We start from the raw sequence: 24751 nt of genomic DNA, 5'->3' as shown, positions 1-24751 counted from the left end.
TGTAAGTAATTCTATTAGATTCTATGTCTTGTATTTCAATTAGAAAATTTAGCAAAACCAGCATGGTTTGGAGCTGAAAGGGAAGAATACAGACACAATCAATAAATAATAACAACTTGGAAAATTAGCTTTAAAAGAATAGATATGTAGGTCTAAATCAAATTGTAAGTTCTCCTGCTTTTATTGTTTTTATTAGAGCAATATAACCAAAATTAGTTCCACAAAAGAAGGGGATTAAAATGTTAAGAGTTACAATGAGAGTTCTGGAAGAAGATATAATGAAAAAAATGAAAGTAAAATTAGTATCAAAAAAGCAAGAAAAGAAATGTTCAAAGCCCTGCTCTGTGAACTGATGACAAAAGCTTGTATCTTCACAGTGTGAGGAAAAGAGGTATCCTTTCCTCAGATGAAGACTTTAGACTTTGTCATTGCTTCTTAGAATCTTGATCCCTTAGCTTCATCATCCCTCCATTCCACTATCCCTCCATTCAAATAGAAGCAGTAAAAGTGAACCAACTTTCAAAATCACTGGTTGGGGGCACCTGGGTGGCTCAAGTGGTTGAGTATCTGCTGCCTTTGGCTCAGGTCGAAATCCCGGGGGGTCCTGGGGTAAAGTCCTGCATCAGGCTCTCCTCAGGGAGTCTGCTGCTCCCTCTGCCTATGTCTCTGCCTCTGTGTCTCTCATGAATAAATAAATAAAAATCTTTTTTTTTTTTTTAAATCACTGTTTGGCTTAGAGTCTCAGATTTCCTCGTGTTCAAGGCAGAAAAGTGGATCAGGTTAGAAAAGTAAATAAATAGCTAAATAAAAACCAAACAAAAGAGACTGCAGCTGTTGCCTCTGTCTCATTGGCAATTTCATGCAAAATAGAGATCTTTGTACACCAAAGGCAATCAAATTCTCCCAAGGTTTATTTACAGCTTGATTTTTTTGTTGTTGTTTTCAAAGCTTTATTTAATCAGATGTATCAAAGCTTATATTTGTTTGAAGCATTTTAGAAAAATCTGCATATACAAATTACTTCTATACCAGAAAGTCCATTCGAATCCATGTGTGCCTACCCATTGAAGCGAAACACTGATTCAGGAAAGAATAGTCTCAATGACTGAATACTAATAGTACATTGGGATTGAGACATGAAACAGACTTTATTTAGATATGGATTTATTCTAAAGTTTCATAAGTGAATAACATAGATTAATGAAATACAATAGTTAATGATCACTTTTCACCTATTGATAAATAGGTAAATATTCTTAAGAATGCTATATTTTGTCGAGTCTAAGATACCATCAATCAAAAGTTTCTGTTTAAACCTTGGTTGTACATTTCCTTGTGGAAAATTGAATGGACACAGTACAACCCTAACCCTAACCCTAACGCTAACTCTAACCCTAAGCACATTCATCAATATAGCAAGACTAGATGAAATCAGAGGGTAACATCTCTTTTAAAAAAAAGAGAAAAAAAGAATAAAGGAAAGAAAGGAAAGAAAAAAGAGAAAGAAGAAAGAAAAGAGAAAGAAAGGAAGGAAGGAAGGAAGGAAGGAAGGAAGGAAGGAAGGAAGGAAGGAAGGAAGGAAGGAAGGAAAGAAGAAGAAGAAAGAAGAAGAAAGAAAGAAGAAGAAAGAAAGAAAGAAAAAAGAAAGCAAAGAAAGAAAGAAGAAAGAAAAGAAAGAAAAAAGAAAGAAAGAAAGAAAGAAAGAAAGAAAGAAAGAAAGAAAGAAAGAAGGAAAGAAAGAAAGACATGAAAATGCCATGGTATACATTTAGTGAGAGTGCACATAAATGCAAAAAGAGAAAAATATCTGTACCAAGAAACAACACTCATTAAGTACAATGTGCTCTAAAGTGGTACTAATTTGTGATTCATAATAATCACAGTATGCTGGACTGGAATTTACTTTCCACATTCTAAAAAATAAAAAAATGATATGTAATGTAATGGTATGTAATGGTATGTAATGTAAACAAGGAAAAAATTTATCCTACTTAAGAGTGAAGGTCAGCAAACTTGCCAAGGCTTGGAAACAGAACTGTTAAAAAATAAATGAGCTCATGATAAATGATCCTTATCTTTAAAAGTACTAACAAGACTCCCTGAGCTACAAAGGCCAGCTTAACATAATCTATTTCCTTCAGCAATGCTTTGAGATGGCCCGTGCATCAACCTTAGTACTACCAGTGCGTCCCTAAATATGTTGAGTTAATGAGGACCTAGCATTGCACTACCACTTGATAACGTGTAAAGGGCTGAGGAGTAGAATTGAAGAGTTAATGTCTCTGAATGTCTTGTCCCCACAAAACTGGAAATGGTACCTCTCCTCTGAGTCCCCATTGCACACAGCAAATATTTTATTAAGAGCAATTGGCCCACTTTTTTTTAAATTGATTGCTCCTCGATCTCCCTCCTTAGACTGTAAATGTCTGTATTTTAGGATCATACCTAGCATAACTTTTACATCTCAGGGGCTAGTAACTACCTAGGAGATTATAGGTGCTTAAAAAGTGTTGAAATAACTTCAGCAAGTGTCATTTTGACTTATTTATGAAAGATACAAGCTTAATGTAAGTTTTGTGTGGATTTTTGGCAAGAAAAAGGGTAACTTTCATTTGCAGTTAGTGATCATGCTGGTTAATATTGGTATTAAAATAAACTGAAATTAGGAAGCACATTTACAAAAATAGTAATAATTTTAAATGTTAAGTTTCTTTCTTGATTATGAAGAACACATTCAATACTATATCATTAAAACCATATATATGTGATACAAAATATTTATCTACTAAATTAGTGTCTTTCTCACATGGAAGAAGATAATTGCTCTGTTCTATGCTGAATAGGGAGGGGAAGTTCTTCTGCATCTTGCATATATATTCTTCGAGCTGAGATTATTTCCAACTTTTGGCTAAAGGGACCTCCAATATTTGTTTCAGAGTTTTATTGAGATATCAATGTTATGGATGGGGATAGTAGAATCTCCCCCCTTGATTTGACGGTGTTATGCAGTGCAACTTTATTTTAGACTCAGCCCATAAAATGCAAGTGAAACTGAGTTTTCACAGAAATTCAGAGAGCGAGACTGAGAGACAGAGAGAGTAGAAAATATAGGGCTGTTTCTATGTGGCGGGTTATACTAAATAAAACTGTAAAATTCAAGTTAAAGCTTTTCAGTGACAACGTTGACAGGCTGAGTGTATATGGAATTTGAAGTTGCTCAGTAGTGCTATTATTTCTTAGATAAAACAATCACTTCATATCTATCTTTGTCATAGAAGAACCATTCTTTTCTGTCTTTCCCGCCCCATTTCTAAGTACAAACTCTATATACATAGAAGAGTTTTGGTCTTTTTCTGGTTAACTGGTTTGAACAACCATGTTCAATTTCATTTGGTTTCAATTTGGTTTAAGAGTTGATGGAGTTTCTGAAATATATATTTTTAAAATTGCAGGACCATGTCTTGATGGTCAGGAGCAGACTACTAGTTTCTACTATAATTTACTTTTTAATAGAATAAAGTATGTTTTTCTTCCATGATAGTTGTTTTTGGTGACCTGCATCTCAGTGTGAAGCTCCTGTCAATTCCTAACTAACACAAAGGAAAAGAATAGAAAAAAAAATGAATGCACAGGGAGTAAAATGCCATTTCACACTGGGTGCTTTGTAAATGTGAGCCAACTCACACAAATCCTTTAGGCATCAGTAGAAATGGAGCTGAGCCAGGAGAGAAGAAAACATGTCCAAATAGAGAAAGTTTGCTCAGCAAATTGAAATTCAAGCCTGAAATTGAAAAGTTTGAGTTAAATCTACTGCAAAGGGTACATTTCATCCTTTACTCATTTTTTCCCTAAAATGCAAAGTTTATTAAATATTGATTTTTGTTACAGATTCTTTGCATATTTTCATTCTCCTTCCACTTAATCTTCTGACGTAGTAATTATCACTCAGGTAAATGGTAATAAAAACATAATGCTAAATATTTGAACAATTTCATCCGAGTTTTCACACAGAAGTAAAATATACTCTTCTGTGTAATTATAGCTCAATATGGAAAATATAATTTGGCATTATTGGCTCAAAGCAAATACCTTTTATATCATTGTATAATATGTTTAATAAAAAAACAGTTTAGGTGTAAATTGGAAAACTTTTACAGTAAGTACTGTGTGATTTCATCATTTGATATTTGAGTATCAAGCTTTTGAATGTGAAAGTATTTTATAATCTAAAAATTAAATTTAATATAGGAGGTGGGATAAAATTTATCAACAAAACCAAAAGTGGCGTTAACGTTAATAATATATTAAAAATTATTAACCCCTTGTGATCCAATTTGAAGCATGAATAGATTTTTTTCCATTTCCAAATTTTGATTGACTATATTATTTACCAACAGTTAAGAGACATTTTCAGGTAGACCTTTATTGGAAAAATTCAGCATACTCTAAAAAATTTTCTTATTCTTCATCCACACACCAGCAGAAGAAAGAGAAAAACATGTATTCCCAAAACTTACAGAAAGTTGTGAAAGATATATTTTTAAATTATATTTAAGTTATGATTATAAAAATAATATTCACTCATTGGTGAGAACTTCTAAGTTGCATAAGAGTGTAAGAGAAACTAATTAATTAATTAAAATTTAAGTTTATTCTCTTAACTGTTTTTTGAGTGGCTGTTATGTACCAAGTACTGAACTAAGTGTTGAGCATTTAGAGGTAAGTATAGAATCCTTGTTTCTTGCTTACAGTATAGTGGTTAATTATCAGAGAGTATAAATAATTGCTATTAATATTTTATATTATATCAACAGAGTTGAATAATATAACTTCAATAGAGTTTCTCATTATGCTTTTTCCCCACTTAATACAAGGATTAACTTTCATTAATTCATTACAATGTTGCCCAAACATAATTTTTCATGGCTGCCTCTGATAGAGCATCATAAATCATGCTTTCTATAACCTTTGCAATGAAGTTGATGTTTCAGGTATGTTCCAGTTTAACTATAACAAATAATACTATGAAAATATATTTATATATTTATTCATATTTTGATTGTCTCTTTATTATAAAATTCTAGAAGTAGAAAGCCTGAGTCATAAGTTACTGTATCAGTCAGAGTTCTGCAGAGAAACAGATTCAGTAGAATATCTATTTCTGTTTCTGTGGAGAACCAGAAAATATATGTGTTTTAGACACTTCTATATGTTTGAGACAATGGGGAGTTGTCTCACCTGATTAGGGAGGTTGAGAAGTCCCATAATCAGCCATCTAGAAGCTGGAGACCCAGGAAAGTGGTAGTCTATTTCAGTCCAAATCCAAAGGCCTGAAAATCAGGGAACAGATGGTGTAACTCCCACTCTGAGAGCAGGAGAGATTAGATGAGATGTCTTAGCTTACTCATGAGGCAAAGGAAATGGGGCAAATTCCCTCTTTCTCAGCCTTTTATGTTATTCAGACCATCAAAGGATTGAATGATACTCAGTTACAATGGGGAGGGCAATCTACTTTATGGAATTCACTAATTAAAATACTAATTTCATCTGTAAATACCCTAACAGACATACCCCATACCTCTGGATAACCTCTGGCCAGTCAAACTAACACATAAAATTAATCATTACACTAATAAACATTTTAAAATTCCTGATGTACGATGTCAAATTGACTTTCAGAAAGGTTTCAGCAAAATTACATGACTTCTAATTTTACATATAAGTTCCCATCTCATCAAATACTTGCAAATATTGAATACTATTCTACTTTACAATATTTAATGATTTCATACATATAAAATATCTCTTTATTATACTTTTGCTCTTTATGACTAATTAGTGGAATATTTTATGGTTATTAACCACTTGAATTTCCATTTTTATGACTTGTCTCATGAAAGGTCAGGTACAACATAGTGATTTTAAGACTGCACTTTGAGACCAACTCTCACCAGCTACACATCTACTAACAATATAAGGAAATTCCCATTTCTTCACATCCTTACAATGTTTGATTCTATTACGGGCACCTGGGTGTCTCAGTCAGTTAAGCATGTGCCTTTGGCTCAGGTCATAATCTTGGGGTCCTGGGATCCAGCCCTGCCTTGGACTTCCTGCTCAGTGGGTAACCTGCTTCTCCCTTTCCTTTGCCCACATGCTCATGAGCTCTCTTCAAATAAATAAATAAAATCTTTTTTAAAAAGTTTATTTCTATTAAACTTTTCTAATTTTTCTAATTGCCACTGAGTTTGCTTTCCTAGTTACTTCTGTGAATTTTTTTATAGCCTTCATCCATTTTTATTAATTTATTTGTTTTTCTTTTTCTATTTCATTTACTTTCATTTTTCTGTTTCACTTAAGTTTCTAATATTAAACTTTTGCCAATTTTGGGGTTGCAAATATGTCTTCATATAATTTTGTCTCTCATTGAATAAAAATCATTGTTTTTATCTGTTTAAGCCTATCTGGTTTTCTCTTTAATTTTTGTTTTTTACTTCTTTGGGCTTTATAAACACTTTTTAAAAATTCAAACCATGACCATAAATATACTGCCCTGTATTTTTTTCTATTAGTTGTAGGAATGTATTTATGCATCTATGTATCTTTCTTTCCATTATTTACATCATTTATCTATCTTTACATTTATACTTTTTTCTCCACATAGTAAACCATTGTTTTCCAATGTCATTTGATTTAAAATTTATTATTCTCTATTGAATTTTGATAGTACATATATCAAGTTCTTTTTAATTTTTTTTTAATTTTTAATTTTTTAAAAGATTTCGTTCATTTATTCAGACATAGGGAGAAGGAGAAGCAGGCTCCATGCAGGGAGCCTGATGTGGGACTCGATCCCAGGTCTCCAGGGATAGCACCAAACTGCGGAGCCAACAGGGATGACCGTGTTCTTTTTTTTTTTTTTTTAAGATTTTATTTATTTATTCATAAGAGATAGAGAGAGAGAAAGAGAGGCAGAGACACAGGCAGAGGGAGAAGCAGACTCCATGCAGGGAGCCCGATGTGGGACTCGATCCCAGGACTCCAGGATCACACCCCGGGCTGAAAGCAGGCACTAAACTGCTGAGCTACCCAGGTGTCCCCATATATCAATTTCTTATATTTACATATCTCCCTCTCTATTCTGTTTCATTTGTCTGTTAGTAACATAATGTTTGTATTAATATGACAGTATAGTATGTCAAAATAGGCAAGATAAATGTTTCCCATCTCTTTACTCCTCTTTTCACAAACTTGAATTCAGTTTTCATGAACCTCCTGATGTATAGTCAAAGGTGTAACAAACTCACAAATCTCACCAGGATCAATTATGTCTTTTAAGAATAGACCCTTCGGCTGGTTTCTGGCTGATTTTCTATGGAAATATCTTCAGTCTTCCACACATATGTAGCATTATCAGTCAGCTAGGGATTTGGATGAGTCTACACACAGATTATGGTTCTTGACCTTTCTGCAATTAACTTGATTCCAGAATTGTCCCCTTAAGTAAAATGTATAGACTCAAATGTAGGCTACATTAAATGTCAGCTTGTAAATGGGATAAAATTCTAAATGGGATAAAATTCTAAATAAATTTATTTTTGGAAGTTACTTTCAGTGAAACTATATATATATATATATATATATATATATATATATATACTATGAAATGGAAAATTATGCTATTACTGTGCTTCAGAGATTTTTTTTTACGAAAATAAACTCTCCAGGACATAATCATCACAATTGTTAAGTATTCACAAGCTAATATCATCATTCTTACACATTGTTAATGCAGAGCTTTTGCAAGGTATTTAAAAGCCCAGGTCACCTTGTCAATGGTGGAAAATAGAGTATTACTTTGCCTCCCTGTGGATATATTTTCTATTAATTTTATTGGGGTTATATCTTCTGTCAAGTTTTTCATTGTAGACTTAACCTTTCTTTTCTTCACTTGGGATATATTTTCTTTTCCAGAGAAAATGGAAATCAACGATTTCAATTTGTCTTCATCTTGCTTCATACCAAAAAGTATTTAATCCTTGACTTTTACATTTATGAAATGGTGCAAAATAAAAGTCTCAAAAATGTCTTTATAATTTTGGAAATTGAATTTTAAGTGAATACTAAAATTAGAATAAAAGATCCTTATACAGCAGTGAAATACATATTATTTTAGTAAATTATTGAAAATTATTTTTCAGGGAACTATAATATATTGAGGATGATTAGATATTTGAAGTCAAAGAATAGAGAAGCAGCATTAAAGCATGGGTAGTGAATACTTCACAGATTTTAAACAAGATCGCTATAGGAACATACTGTGTTTTAAAAGGTATGGTGACTAGCACTGTTGTGAATTGGTTGTAAAGTGAGCAAGGCCAATTGAGAAATCTTGAAAAGATTGAAGAAAGAGATTTTGTGACAGGTGTTGCAGTGAGAATGTGAGTGAGATCTGGACAAAGATATCTAGGAAGCACTAGATAGCACATTAATAGCTCTAATGGTTGATTTAATGTTGGAAGGGTTAGGTGAGAAACAGGAGTAAATAATGGGAGACTCACAGGTGTGTGGCTGATTCAGCAGGGTTCCATGTTCTAAGATAGGAATGAGGAAAGTAGTATGTTTAGGAGTTAAGATGATGAGTTCTGTTTCCAGTAGTTTGAGTTCATCTGAATGCTAACTCAGTGAGATAGACACTAAGGAGCTAGAAATATGAACCAGGAAGTTATTCTGACATAAAGCTAGAAATATTTGGAAGTGAAACCACCATTATTTCTTACATACATGGAGTGTGTAAACCTCCATGATCTGACAACTAGCTAGATGTCTGACGTCATTTCATATAATTATTTTCTGTCACTAGGGCCAAACTTCTCTAGGTTTCTCCTTGCTTTAGAATATGCCAAGCTTTTATCCATTTTAGGGTTTTTGCCCTAGCTGCTCCTGCAACATAGATGTTCTTTACAGAAATTAAGTTTTGCCTCCCTTCCTATGCATTTCACCACCTATATTTACTGTAGTATTTCTATAGTACTGTACTATAGTGCTATGTACTTTCTATCACTAGTAATTACAGTAGCACCTGGACTCAATACGTATGTGTGTTGAATGAAAGAATCTACATGTAAGTGTAGGAATGGACAAGATTAACCAAGCAGTGTTGAGAGAGAAAAAAAGAGGACCTGAGGTAGAACTGTAAATAACACTGTCTCAGACATAATGAAACTTAATTAAATGCTTCCTATTGCCTTAAAAAGAGTAAAGCATTCAGATCGCAGTGTCCTCCTGGAGCCACTATTGCACTTAAACATATTTATATCTATGCTTTTGGGGTAGGGAAGGTCTTTAGATTTTGCATTCAGTCTCATACTGGGCCTGTTTATCAGCTATCCCCAATCCAACAGACATATTTTAAGCAAACAGTTGAGAATTTGTCATCTTCCCCAATGTGGTAAAGATAGGGATGAGCTAAAACACTTTTGAGACATGGTAATGATTAACCAAGTATGAAAGAAAAGTATGTTATCTATGGAAAAGACAATTCAATTAGAAATTGAGAACATGTTGTGGGGCTTGGGTGGCTCAGTAGGTTAAGTGCCAACTCTTGATTTTGGCTCAGGTCACGATCTCAGGGTCATGAGCTCAAGCCCTGGGTCAGGCTCTGTGCTCATTAGGAAATCTTGAGTTTCTCTCCATCTACCCTTCCCCCTGCTCATGTGTTCTCCCTCTCTCTTTCTCAAGTAAATAAATCAGTTACTTAAAAAAAGAAATTGAGAACATGTCTATAGAGTTTTGGTTAAAGAACAGGATTAATGATACATCTTTTGGAGTATACTTACTTAAAACCAAAATAATCCATGAGCTCTTGGAAGTGAGAATGTAAAATGACAAATGTATTAGCAAAAGACGAAAACACATTGTTTTCTGAGATCAAAGTGAAAAGGAGGAAAGTGGAGCAAGCCAGCAAAGGGACATAGGAAAAAAAAAAGTTAAGAGAAGGGTCATAAAAAAAGTAGGACAGATATGGAATGAAAGTTGATTTCAGTAAGTAGGTGAAGATTAAAAAAGAAAAATCAAATGTAGTAGGAGGCCTTAAAAAATGAGTATACAGAAATAGCCATGAGATTTTATAATTAAGAAATGCTGGAAATAATTTCATTACAGTGGTAGGCTTAGAAGTCAGTATATGGTTAAGCAAGACAGTGGTAGAAATAATATGTTGGCCGTGGTTGCTAATTATCCACTGCAAAGGTTTTGTACCATTGCTGAAAGCAGAAAAACAGATTGTTTGGGAAGACATATGTTAGGATAAAATGAAGTACTTTTTGTTCCTTTTGGTTTTTTCAGAATAGTCAAGCCCTGTGCAAGATAGAGAAGAATGAGTGCAGTTGAAGAGGCATGTGGCGCTAGACAGAAAGAATAAATTTAGAAGCAAAGTTCTAGAATAGGTAAGTGATAATAATCTAGGATTTAGGAAGAAAAGACATCTTTAATGAGTGTGAATATTTTTTCCCCTTAAGATAAAGAAGGTAAGAAAGTACAGATAAAGCTATATGCGATTAGAGGTAGACATAAGCTAGAGGAGAGACAGGACTGGAAGCTGAAGGAAACTACCAACTCTTGTAGTGATTTGACTAGCTAATGATTCGCTAAGTAAAAGAGCTTCCAGGAAAGTCTTAGATATAGTTGGACAGAATAACATTTTTTTAAAAAATCTCTCTGAATTACCAATGGTAGGCACACTCCTAGGACCCACAACATTTGTCATGGTCCCTGTCTACCCTGGTTGAGTTAACACTACCTGGTAGGAGATGTTTGTATCAGGGGTTAGAGTAGAAGAATTAAAGGAGAGACATGAGACAATTTTGGGGCATGGGTTGCTGACCCTCTCATGCACTGAACTGCAATATATCATAATGAAAAGTGGCCCACGGTTTAGACAGTAAAACTAATTAAAACATAACAAAAAACAAGGAATACACAATGCTACAGAATTCCAGTTCCTTAATGGTAAAATAGAATAATATTTGTCAATTATCAAAGAAGGTTAAAACCTTGAGTTTAACTCATTAGAGTTGAAATGAATTTTACCTTCTATTATTTAAGAAAACAGGAAAAAGAAACATACCAAAGAATGGTGATAAAGGTGAAAGGGGCAATACATTTTTTTTTTTTTGGAATAACCAACTCATTATCTGAAAATAATTAAACGAAATTTGATATTAAATTAGTAATATCTGTTTTCTTTTCAGCAACCAACTCCTTCGCTATGAACATATACTGAGCAATCCATTCAGATCAGTGAGAATTGAAATACAGATGCTTCCTAAATAGCAACTTACCAATTTTTTGACCTTATAATGGTATGAAAGTGATATACATTCAGTAGAAACCATACTTTGAATTTTGAATTTTGATCTTTGTGAATACTATGTGATATGACACTCTCCAATGATGCTGGGCAGTGGCAGTGAGCCATAGCTCCCAGTCAGTGTTGAGAACTCGAAGGTAAGCAACAAATACATTTACAACCATTCTGTATCCATACACCCATTCTCTCTTTCACTTTCAGTGCAGTATTTAATAAATGACATGAGCTACTCAATGCTTTATTATAAAAATAAGCTTTATGTTAGATGACTTTGCCCAACTAGAGGCTAATATAAGTGTTCTGAGCACATTTAAGTTAGGCTAAGCTAACCTACGATGTTCAGTAAGCTAGGTGTATTAAATGCATTTTTGATTTATAATATTTTCTTTTTTAAAAGATTTTATTTATTTATTTGGGAGGGGGAGCAGAGCAGGAGTGTCAAGCAGACTCTGTGCTAAGCATGAAGTCCAACTTGTGGCCCTGAGATCATGACCTGAGTTGAAACCAAGAGTCAGACACTTAACTGACGAAGCTACCCAGGCACCCTTCAATTTACAGCATTTTCAAATTATAACGTGTAATCCATTGTAAGTCAAGGAAGATCTGTACTCACATTTATAACTAAGACCATTTTCAGTTTTTACTACAAACTAAATATCGAGTATTCAAATTATAAGAGCTCAGCAGCTTGCCTGTCATAAAAACCTTGTTTACTACTGGTTGTACTAATGTTTAGAAGATTTTCAAACATGCTATTCTTCTTGGATCATTTGTGTATGTCTCTAACCTATTTCCAAATAATTTTCTTTTTTCCTTTATGTTAAATTACAAAGCAAGTAGCTTTCATTAATTGTTTAGAGATTAGCATAAACTCTTTGAAACCGTTAGTAAATTGCCAGTGATGATCTATAAATCCCCAAGTCTCAGGTTAAATAACAAGCATTTATTTCTTCTACCTTTCTGTCTCCACTCTAACACTAGATAACACACAGCAACTATTTTGTTGTCTTCTGTCAGGAAAGCTATACCAACATGATTAAAATGGCACACCAAGCTCTGTTATCAATTATACCAATTAAGGTCAAATAGAACAGAACAGCCATCTTTGTGGAAAACAATATGAGCAATATAAACTGTTATTAATTTAAAGACATCATATGTACCTATGACAGCTTCTTCAGAAGTTACCATTCATTATTTCTAGACAGTCACCTATAATCACATCTCCAAAATCCACATATTTTGTGTACCTTGAATCATGGGTAAAAATAGGTCCCAGTGAAAATCAGCGTTTGCCAAATGGAAAGCTCTCCTGACATCTTCACTGAAAAAGTTGTAGGAGTTGTTCTCTTTCTTTTTAAATGACAGACTTAGAAAAAAATTATAAATGCTGTCTTTTGGGGGAAAAGGGGACCAATTTCAACCTCTTCACAAGAAGTTGAAATAATAATTATAATTGTATATCTAAAATACGCTATGTAATTTTTTTTCTTTTAAAATGATATTTTCATTTTTGGCTATAAAGTGGAATTATTTTTGCTAAGAAGTTAGTTATTCTACAGTCAGGGTAATTCATGCTAACTCCTGTATCAACACCACTACCCAAAATCCAGAAGTCTCAGTGACTGAATGCGGTAAAGTCTATCTGCTCTTTCCTTCCTGAGTGGTTTGCCTACAAGCAGTGACAGCAGACTCCTACTATCTTCTAAAGCTTCCATATTCATCTTAGAGAAGTAAATAAGGGTGGAGGATCAAGCAGGAGGTTTTTTGTTTTTTATTTTGTTTTGTTTTTAAGATTTTTAATTTATTCATTCATGAGACACATAGAAAGAGAAGCAGAGACATAAGCAGAGGGAGAAAAAAGCTTCCTGCAAGGAGCACGATGCACAACTAGATCCTGGATTCCAGGATCACGCCCTGAGCCAAAGGTAGACGCTCAACCGCTGAGCCACCCAGGCATCCTAGGCAGGAGGTTTTATAGACAAAAGTTAGTCATATGATTTCAAACTAGTTAAAATGGGGATTGAAATACATAGCTTTAGCTGTGCATCTAGGAGGAATTGGAAATGGTTTAATAAGTATATATCAATATCTCCTTTACAGACTACTTTCTGGTCACCGAGTATTCCATTCACACTATCTCCTGTATTCTCAACTTCCCAAATGAATAACCCCCAATCTCATCCAGTAACAACATTTGGCTTATGTTCTGAGATCTTTGGATGATGACAGTTGTCTTTATCAGATCTATATATACACCCATATCCATGGTTCTGAAATCTGAAAACTTAAAAAAAAAGTCATGTTTTCTGCCCTGGAATCCTCCAAATACAATATTTATGAACAGAAACAAGAAAATCTCAATAGCTTCTGTTTGGAAATGGGAGAATAGAAGGCACATAGAAATCTTTGATTCATGATATTTATGGAATCCAGCTAGGCAGATATTGTAAAGTCCTACTTCTTGGAGTAAAAAAGAAAGATCCTCAATTTGGCCTGGTTATCTCACTAGAAAGAACTACTTTTTTAAGAAAACCAAATTCATAAAGGTTGTTACTTCTTATTCTCCATGGCCATCTGTAAAGTCCTTTCTTGGCTATTCAATTTACAGAACCAATCTCATGTTCATGGAAATATGAGTGTCCAAAAGAATTTTTAGGAATTACAGAGTCAAAGGGGCACCTGAGTGACTCAGTCGGTTAAGCATCTGCCTTTGGCTCAGGTCATGATGCCAGGGTCCTGAGATTGAGCCCCATATCAAGCTCCCTGCTCAAGGGGTGCCTGCTTCTCAACCTCTTCCTCTGCCACTCCCCCAGCTTGTGTTCTTCCCAAATAAATAAATAAATACATACCAGATACATACATACATACATACATACATCTTTAAAAAAAAGAATTACAGAGTCAAATACTTCTAATATGGACTTGTGTCTATTTGGCAATATAATTCTTTTAAAAACTTGGAAAAAATATTAGCTTCCAGTCAACTTCAAGTGCAAGTAGCTAAAACTATCGGACTTTGTTCTCAAATATGTTTCATTTCTTTGCTACCTTGCTGTCATGTCTCTGTATTCAACTTCAACTCAGATAATTTTGAGGTTGTCAAGCTTGAGTGAGTAGAGCTTGCCCTTTCTTTGATCTTTGGCACAAATCTTAGTCACTCTGTGCACCTGAGAAATCTCAGTAGGTCTTGGTTTTCCAGTTTTTCAAAGACTATCTCTTGCTTATTTTTCTGAACTTCTGTATTCCTTTTCAGTTCTGCATTAAATCTGCTAATTATTTTCTGAGCTCATCTCTTTCTTGTAATACTTTGCTGAAACCATCAATAACAATAATACGTATTACTAACATGAATATTCCAAGCATCTCTAGAACTAAAAGCTCAGTAAGCATTGGACTGTCCTCCAAGCTACCACAGGAGCACAGGTGACAGTTTTTAAATGTCCTTTCATTGCAATCACCAATCGACCAACCTGCTTTATCCACATTCTTAATATCTGCTGCCCAACAACTAAGCTAATGTTACATATTGTAGTTTTTGTTACATCAACCTCAAATTTTGAGGTGCTGTTTTTTTTTGTATTAGTCAGTGTAATTAAAGCTAGCTGCTACAATAAGTAATCACACAACTTTTGTGCTATTTTCACTTATGCAAAGTCAGTGGATGTTCATAATTGCATAATTTTCCTGATAATTTTTCATACAAAAAGTGATTAAAGGGTGGCTCCTTGGTGACTCAGTCAGTTAAGTGACCAACTCTTGATTTGGGCTCAGGTCATGATCTCAGGGTCATAAGATCGAGCCCCACCCCCCCCCAAATCTGGCTCTGTGCTCCATGCAGAGTTTGCTTGTCCCTCTCACTCTGCTCCCCCAGAGAGAGAGTAGAAACTTTTTCTCTCTCCCAAATAAATAAAATTTTAAAAGTGATTTAGGGATTCAGCACCCTTGCATGTAGTAACCCCATAATCTTTAAATATGACATACAATATGAGCAATTGCTACAGAGTGTTTAGAGATAAGCCTGGAAGCCTATATTTCATTTTTCAGTCATATGTTCTCAATGTAAATGCAAAGGCTATAAAATATAGGTTAACTATGAACCAGGAAAAAAGCACTTTAATAGTAAACAACTGAAAAAGGAAAACATAATGAAGCAGAATAAAACATTAATAACCCAGTGGAAAAATGCTATTTATTTTCTTTTTCTGTAACTTAACTTTTTTTAAAAAAATTCACTTACAACTCAGAAACTATTTTCAAGCTATGAAACTATTTCAAGTCATGAATAGTCAATGTGTAAGGTTTTCATGTATAATAAGTATTGTTTACTGACACATTTTAAAATGTAAATGCTTATTAGAGTAGAGAATATTGGCCCATTAGTTGTATTATTTTCTACATCCCAATTCTTGTTTCCCAAACAAGTAAAAGTACGTGCCAAATTTGAAACACATTATCATGGAAAGCTTAATGTGGAAATAGTGCATGGCCACTTATGGCTGAAGATGGAGGTTTAATTAGGGCATCTCTGATGTTCTTTTTACTGCTAACATTTTATCAAATGTGACACCTTAAAATTAGGCGAGTCATATTAGGCTAGTATTTTAATGTTCACAAAACTTCACACCCTCTCTCCATTCAGTAAATGTAATCAAAATTAGTTTTCTGATGATATTTTCAAAGAACAAAAAACTAATACAGAAATTAAAATGAAAAAGCTTTTAAGGAAATTTTTGTTCTGATTTGTAAAACATATGTTCATAAGAGAAAAAATTAACAAAAGGAAGCATAAAGAAGAAACAAAATCTTCAAAGACATTTTCACCCCAAAGTAGATAAATTCTTTCCATTTTATTATTTTTCTTTTGTATCTGCATATGTTTTATAATAAATGTGATTTTGTAAATATGCAGTTTAGTTTTTAATTTTCAGTAAGTATTTCTACATAATTAAATAGTGTACGAATACATTATTTAAATGTATGCATAATATTACAACATATAGATGTCACATTATTTATTTAATCAATCTCCTAGTAAATATTTAGGCAATTTACATTTCTTTTACTGACACGAATATATCTGTAAAAATATCTTATACATAAATCTTTATATATATCTCTCTGAAGTATTTAGGATATATTAATGTTTTTGAGGCTTTTGAACACGTAAAATTGTGCCCCTCTGAAAAATGTATGAATTTATATTTATATATAACAGCGTGCCTATTCCATCATTCCTACTTCACTAATTATTGTTATAATTTTATTTATTTACGTTTTTAAAGATTATTTATTTATTTATTCGTAGAGACATACACAGAGAGAGAGGCAGAGGGAAAAGCAGGCTCCATGCAGGGAGCCTGACGTGGGACTTCGATCCAGGGTCTCCAGGATCACGCCCTAGGCTGCAGGCGGCGCTAAACCGCTGCGCCACCGGGGCTGCCCTTGTTATAATTTTCTAAATTTTGTCAATTTGATAGTTGGATAGTTCTTAAGATGGTCATTTGATTTCCTGTGACATTAATATTTTTGTATGCTGTCCATATTCTAGTATATGCATGTGTGCTGTACAAAAGGCTTGATAATGCCTTTTCTTCATTAAATTTTTACTATTAATTTTTTACCAGTTATAAGACGTAGTGCCATATACTGGGAATCATAGTTGTGAACAAGACAGGTGATATTTCTGTCTTTATGAAGCTTAGAATTAACAAAATAAATGACATTAAATATGCATGAGTGAAACTCTCTTCTATTAGCTCTGCATAAATGCCTCTCCAATTTAATCAACATCCTTCATTCCTACAGCAAAACATAGCAACTTATATCTGTAGGCATCTCAACTCTTGTGGCTAGGAACCTACTATTGGCAAGAAAGTGTATTTCTGCTCCTTTACTTGGGTTATATGCCTACCAAGACTCAAATGAGTGTAATCACATATTTGTTTGACTTATGTTCTTGTTATGGTAATTTTGTACTTTTCTGAATATCATATAGACTAAGTAACTTTGTATACAAAATAAATATGGCTTTGTTTCCATATAATTTGGTTTAATATTTAGTTGCTAAAGGTACTACTATTACATTATGTAAAAATGATTGAAAAATAGTGAATGTTAGAAAACATATGCACTTAGGATTTCCTGATTTAAATTTTTCTTCTACCTAAAATTAAAAAAAAAAAAATCCTGGAATACAGGATATTCACAACGAATGTTTTTAGTTTTAAAGACTGAATAGAACTCTGATCAGCAGACTGTCATCAAAAGAAAAAGACTTAGCTATAAACAGAAGAAAAAAGAATACATGTGTACTTTTATGGTTCATGTCAAAACGAATGTCTAATACATGCATATATGGTTGTTCATATAGTTTATTCCACTGTTTATTTTCAATTAATCAAAGTGATAACAGGTTTTTATTTGAAATTAAATGACAAAATAAATGATGATGATAGGTATGAGAAATAAGGAAAAATTACAAAATAATTTTCCTTAGGAAATATGACTTGTTTTTGTATGATTTTTGATAGATTTTTCTAAGACTAATTTAAACTTCAGTCGCTCATAATAGGAAGATCTTGAGCTAGATCTTAGAAACAGGTGAAGTCAGCACAACTAAAAGAAGTGCTTCTAAAAAAAAAAGTGCTTCTAAGGGAAGTTTTGCTAGGACCACATTATTTTTTTTTCTTCTTAAACTAAGGGAACTAATGGACATTTTTATTTTTAACTATTATTATTTACATGCCTTTGTATATTTTAAAAATTGTTTTTATAAAGAGCAATCTATTGTAAAATTATAGGATTATGTTTTCCATGCCCTGGATAATATATTTAACTTTACTTTTTTCACATAAACATTTTTGGGGGACTGTTAGTCACTACAGTTTGCTTAGGTGATACAAATAAATTTATGTTTGAGCCCTTTTAAGTGTTTTTGAAAGTTTCTTGTTTACCTTTAATTCAGCCATAGAGTTTAGGGCGAGTGTAATTTTGCTTACAGTAGATTCAATGGGTACAGACAGGATCAAATTGTAAACATTTTGAGGCAGAAATGCCTTAGCACAAAGTGTTGAACATGCTTTGAATTGTATATAGTGATATACTGTATCTCTACAGAACTGTCAGGATGAAGAAAAGAAGTGTTGCAACAGTTATAAACATATCATATACAGACATTTATTCAGACAAATAGAGATGTAGCTGGGTGTCATTTTAAAGCTCAACTATTTATGCTCTTGGCAGATAGTTGAAAACAGAATACATTTGTAGCTCAGAGTTTAAAAAAATGTAAAAACAACCAACAAAGGGCATTGCCAGTGGTCAGTGTATCAGGATTAGCATAAGTATGTGAAATACTGATAGTTCTGGTTATTTTTTTACTTCACATTTAATCATTATTAATAAAAGCTAGAGTACTGAAGAAACAGCTTGTTCCATTGAGATGGACATTTAAACCTTTTTTTCATTTTCCCATTTTCCATCTCATTCTTATAGAATGTATAATGATTTTTTAAACCGAAATTCATACAGCATTTTTAAAAAGGAAAAATAATTCTAAAGAGGTTAAGGAAATTGGTTATATATGTAATTTCCACTTCTGCCCATGAGAGACAGCTTATTGGATACCTCTCCCACTGTCAACCATTCTAAGACCAGGCAAAACAGATGTTCAGAACTTGAAAAACAGATAGCACAGGACTTTAAGAAACAAAAGAGATGAACATCACAATTGGATCTGTTTTCTGCTTGGAGAAACTTTCCTGATCATGGGACAGAGAGATAGAATCCAAGTAAAAGCATGCTGGCCTCACTGTGCTGAAGAAGCAAAGATAAGAGTTTGACAATGATGAGGTGGTTAGAATTGGTCCTGCAGAGTGCATAAAGCAAAAAGCTCCAGGGCTCTGCAGAGGAGTTCTCTTATGTCTTTTGCTGAAGATTGAACTGCATATGCCTCAGGTAATATTCTGCAAGGTTTTGCTTAGGAAAAAAAAAACTGAACAACTAGAGAACACACCAGGTATAGCAAACCAAATTTCATGTGAACACTCTAGTCAGTTCATTGAGATTTCAGAAAAGACACACAATCCAGAAAAGCCTTTGTGGAAGGGCTTCTATAGTCCTAGAATTAAGGTTACTCTAGAACTACAATAAAAAACGAACAAACTGAAAAACACGACTGGAGATAATCAAGATGATGTATCAGTGGGTTAATTGCTTTCCAGAAAAACAAGCCAAAACAAAAACTCAATACTTTAAGGAAACACAAAAATCAATTTGTCAACAATAAACACTATGCAGAATATATAATAAATATTTACTAGATATCTGAAAGAACAGCAAAATGTGATTCAAAACCAAACAAGAAAAACAATCATTAGAAACAGAGATGACATGTCAGAATTAACTTCTTCAATAGTTTATTTTGCAGTTTTAAATAAAAGCATAAAGAAAAATCTAACTGTAATGAATGAAGGGAAATCGCAATAGAGAAATGATAATTATAAAAAAGAACTGAATGAAAATTCTAGCACTGAAAACTACAATCTATCCAAACTTTTTAAAAAATACAAGAAAGTACTGGATGGCTTAATAGGATATTGTAAAATGCATTATCAATCAACTTGAAGATGGAAAAATAGAAATCACTGAAACTGAGGCACACAGAAAACAAATTAAAGAAAAATTAAAAGACACTCATACGCCTGTGTGACAATAATGTCAAGCAGTAGAATCCCGTAACAGATAGAAAGTCAATGGGGTAAGTAAATAAATAGTGGCCTAGCATTTTTTTTGACTAAAAAAAAAATCAACCTGTAGATTTAAGAATCTCCACAATCCCTAAGCAAGGTAAAGGAAAAAAAAAAAGCCACACAAAAATACAACATGGTCAAACTGCTGTAGACCAAATATAAAGGACTTTTTAAAAGCAGACAGAAGGGGATACCATACTACTTCCAGAGAAACTATAACTATGGCCTCATATTTTTCATAAAAAACAACTAGTGAAGTAAATTATTAAAAGCAAAATTTTAAAAAATTGTTGAAATAGAACTCAAAGTCCAGAAATCAGTGTCCTTCAAATACCATTCAAAAACACAGACAACATAAAGATGTTTTTTCGTGAACAAAATTTACTCAGAGACTATCACTAGCAGTCTTGCACTTTGTGAATGTTGAAGCAGATTAGTTTAGGCTAAATGATATTGATACCAGATGGAAATTAGCATCTATACCAGCAAATGAAGAGGGCTGAGTATGGTAAATAAGTGGCAACTATAAAAGTCCTTTTTAAAAATCAATTTTTGAATTTGTTCAAAAGATAGTTGCTTGTATTAAATAATGTATTCTGAAAGAGAGGGAGAGAGGGGGAATGAAATGTATGACAATTGTATAAAGGGCTAGAAGAAAATGGAAGTATACCAATTTAAGTTCCTTAAATTGTGCATAAAATAACCTGCAAGATAGACTACTGTGATACATGTTGTAATTCATAAAGAAACCAGAAAAAGCAGGGTGGGGCAGAGTGAAAAAAACAATAGACAAGACAAAATGGAATAATAAAATGTTTTCAACCCAAAAGAAGGCAAGAAGGGGGGGGGGGGAAGAATTGGTGGACAAAAAAAAATAAATAGTAAGATAATAGCCATAAAACCATGTCAATAATTATCTTATTTTAAAGTACTAAATAGTCTAATTAAAAAAAAAAGACGGCTGTCATAGTTGCACATAGGCTGACCAAACTATATGCTGTACACACTAAATATAAAGGCATAAAAGGTCTGGATGGAGAAGATAATTTTATTTTTTCTTGTATATATTTCCCTTGTGTTTATTTTTCAAATATTTTACAATGTACAGGTCTCATTTTATAATATACATATAATTAAAAATAAAAAATAATCTCTTCCCTTAAAAAAATATATTCCTCATCCTTCAGCTCCAATCTTTTTGTTTGTTTGTTTTTTCAATAATAATATCAGCTAACATTTATTATGGAATTGTTATGTGTTAGTGTATTAGTTTCCTACTGTTGCTGTAACAAATTACCACAAACATGGTGGCTTAAAACAACACAGATTTGTTATTTTATAGTTCTGGATGTCAGAAGTTTAAAATGGGTCAGCACAGCATTGTTCCTTCTAGAAATTTTAGGGGAGAATCCTTGACTTTCCCAGCTTTTAGAGGTTGTTTCAAACTGTTTCAATCCTGATTCTTCTTTCCTCGACCCTAACTCTTTTGCATCCCTCTTCTCAGCATCTTTGTCATTACGTTGCACCCACCAAGATAATTATTTTCCAGAATAATCCAGATAATTGCAGAATAACCTGTCCATTCAAAAACCTTGACTTACATTTATGAAGTCCCTCTTACCCAGTAAGGTAACATTCACAGATTTCAGAGATCAGGACCTAGATATCTTTTGGGACCATTATCCCGACTTCCACAGCTAGGCATGGTGCTGATTGCTTTTTATTCATTATTTCACTTAATCCTCATAAAATATTTATCAGCTGGACTCTGTTCAACAGAGGAAACAAATTGAGAGAGGTGTAGAAGTTTTCATGGAGTCACAGATTGGGTTGAAAAACGAAAATGAAAAAAAAAAAAGAAAAACGAAAATGAGAACTTCATTCAAATGATTCCAGAACCTTTACTCTTAGCCATTATACTATACACTCTCATTAATATTTTATTGCTTTTAGGTATAATTTGTGGTGTTACATATTGATTTTCATTTTAATTTGCAAGTAACACTTATTACTTATTCTGAATCATACACATGGTATCATATTAAATTAAATCAAGATGAGTGAACTATTGACGGTAGATTAGCTTTGTTTTCCTTGAACAACCTTACCAACTAACTCCTTGAAACAACTTCAATTTCTCAAGATCCAAGGGGCCATATAAAAATGTCTGTGAACCACCTTGCCATGTTATCCTTTGCTTCAGCCCGTCTTTGCTATCTGATGACCCAAGGCTTTTCTGCTGAGGGTTTTGTAATTCTGTAACTGCTCACTTTTCTCATATTCTTTTTTTTTTTTTTTCGCAGAAAGGTGTTAACTCTTAGGCAGAATTAATTTTCAAGTCCACTCATACATTCTGCCCTGGCAAGTTGGGAAGCAGACAACTAACCCCAGTGCTATTTTTTACCTTAATGTAATAGGATGACTCCTGCAGGTCTGGGTATATAATATAGACAGAGGATGGTAGTTGACAATTTGCCAAAAGCAAATATAGATTTTGTTTCTTGTTCAGCCCCTGAAAACTCACTTTTGGAATATTCCATTCATAAATCTGCTAAGGAATTCTTCCTTATGGTTGGCTAGCCACTTTACATCATTTTTTGGTGCAAGGGTTTATTTTATACATTGATGTGATTTGGGGACTGCCCACGTTGTTCTATGTTACGTTGAACTCATAATTCATATTTAATACTACCTTCTAGTATAACACCAGCTTTATCAATAGCAGCCTTATATATTACTGCCATTTAGGTGAAAACTGCTTTTATGATGAGAACATCTTTGATGCCAAAAACTGTTGAAATTTTAGAGGTGTGTGAACTTTTTGTTAAATTAAAACTATTTGTGGTTATCATATCTTGGAATTGTTGGGACTTCACAGCTAGGCCCTCTTCTCATTGTGTATTCACTTTTAGCTATAATATGTAATTTATATGCTGATGAATCTCCAAATTTGGACTCCAATTCTAATCTCCTTTCTTAGAGCTTCATACTTGTGTATTCCATTTTTTACTCAAAATTTCTATTTATCTCACATCCACACATAAAATTCAACATGCTTCCTCTCTGTATATTTATCTTTCATTGTTTTTTATCATAATGAATGGTATCTCTCAGTCATCTTGCCATGAAACTGAAAATACCGATGCCTTCTTTTTCTAAATATATTTAACTAACAAATATTTATATCGCTATGTTCTAGTCCTTGTTCTAAGAACTTTACTCTTTAACTTACTTAATGCATATAAAGTATTAATGAAATGGATACTGTTATTCTCATATTATAAATGAAAAGGCTGAGACATTGAAAATTTAAGTAATTAGCCCAAGGTCACTCAGTTAGTGAATAATGAAATTAGGATTCTAACTCAAACAGTCTAGCTCAAGAATCTGTGCCTTAACCAGCATTCTATGCTATATCCAGGAAACTAATCTCACCAAGTCTATTTTTCAAATATTTCTACATCCTAATTGCCAACATGCTATCTATTCCATTAATATCTATAATTGTTTGGACAATGACAAAAGAACCTCCTAACTCACCCTATTTTCCCTTTGTAGAGAAATAGTGACTAATTAACAATTTGCATTTAAGAAAAGCTTTGCTGTTGTGTATTCAGGAGAGAGTCATCATAAGGCTAATGTGATTCCATGCATGCAGTGGATGTATAGGTTTATTTCTGATATCATCATTGCATTAATTTCTTACTTGGGGATTGTTTAGCTTCAAAGAGATAAAGTCTTAAAGGTATCATAGACACAAAAAGAAAAAATCTTGTATGATTCCCCTTATATGATAAGAACATAGAATATTCAGATCCACAGAGACAGAAAATAGCCCCTGGTTGTCAGGGGTTGTGCAGAGAAAGATAGGTTATTATTGTTTAGTAAGTAGAGTTTTAGTTTAGAAAGATAAATTCTGAAGAGGGATGGTGGTTATGGTTTTATAATAATGTGAGTATAATCAATGCCACTAAATGATCAAACTAAAAATAGTTAAAATAGTAAATTTTATGTCATGTGTATTTTACAGTAATTAAAACAATACAATTTGTATGGAAATACAAGAAGAGTTGAATAACCCTTTCAGGAAGATTAAAAACTAGAGCAGCCTCCAAAACATTAAGAGCCAAACGTCATTGACCTTCCATGCAGTCCTTCACTCATTACTACAGCTTACCATTTCCTGGTTCAAATATTCAAATATCCACCTCGGAGGCAATGAGTCTTCAAGAAGGGAGAAGAGTCATTGAGCATGAAGGAGGTAGAGCCTTTTGCAAGGAAGTTCCTCTAAGAGAGAAATGAGGGGATAAGCAAAAACAATACTAATAATACTGATGCTAATTCTAATAATAATACAGATCTCTAATACAACTGGCAACCAGGATAAAAATCGAGCTGGAAAATTTGTAATTGAATCAACACTGAGAAACTGCCTTTGTTCTACATTTTACATTAGTAGTTAAGTGGGATTTTTAAAAAGATTTTATTTATTCATGAGAGACACAGAAAGAGGCAGAGATATAGGCAGAGGGAGAAGGAAGCTCTCTGCAGGGAGTCTGTTTTCAGGACTTGATCCCAGGACCCCAGCCGGATCATGCCCTGAGCCAAAGGCAGATGCTAAACCACA

General features: G+C 33.2%; 1 protein-coding gene and 1 long non-coding RNA gene across 4 annotated transcripts in view; one reads left to right on the top strand and one right to left on the bottom strand.

The window, feature by feature from the left end:
- MGAT4C (MGAT4 family member C) overlaps window positions 1–24751 on the top strand; it is a 548325-nt gene that overhangs the window by 274114 nt on the left and 249460 nt on the right. The gene's annotated exons all lie outside the window — the stretch shown is intronic.
- The window catches only part of LOC111090021, a 40032-nt gene continuing 18754 nt past the window's right edge, over window positions 3474–24751 (bottom strand). For both annotated transcript variants that reach the window (XR_005370443.1, XR_005370442.1), the window contains 4 exons: window positions 24302–24411; window positions 21746–21892; window positions 5239–5330; window positions 3474–3781 (listed from right to left, as the gene is read on the bottom strand). This is a non-coding gene — a long non-coding RNA (uncharacterized LOC111090021). The remainder of the gene's footprint in view (window positions 3782–5238; window positions 5331–21745; window positions 21893–24301; window positions 24412–24751) is intronic.

The sequence above is a fragment of the Canis lupus genome, chromosome 15 (genome assembly GCF_011100685.1).
Source record: "Canis lupus familiaris isolate Mischka breed German Shepherd chromosome 15, alternate assembly UU_Cfam_GSD_1.0, whole genome shotgun sequence".
Lineage (NCBI taxonomy): Eukaryota > Metazoa > Chordata > Mammalia > Carnivora > Canidae > Canis > Canis lupus.
Note: the sequence above shows the minus strand (reverse complement) of the source record. Positions and strands in the feature narration are given on the sequence as shown.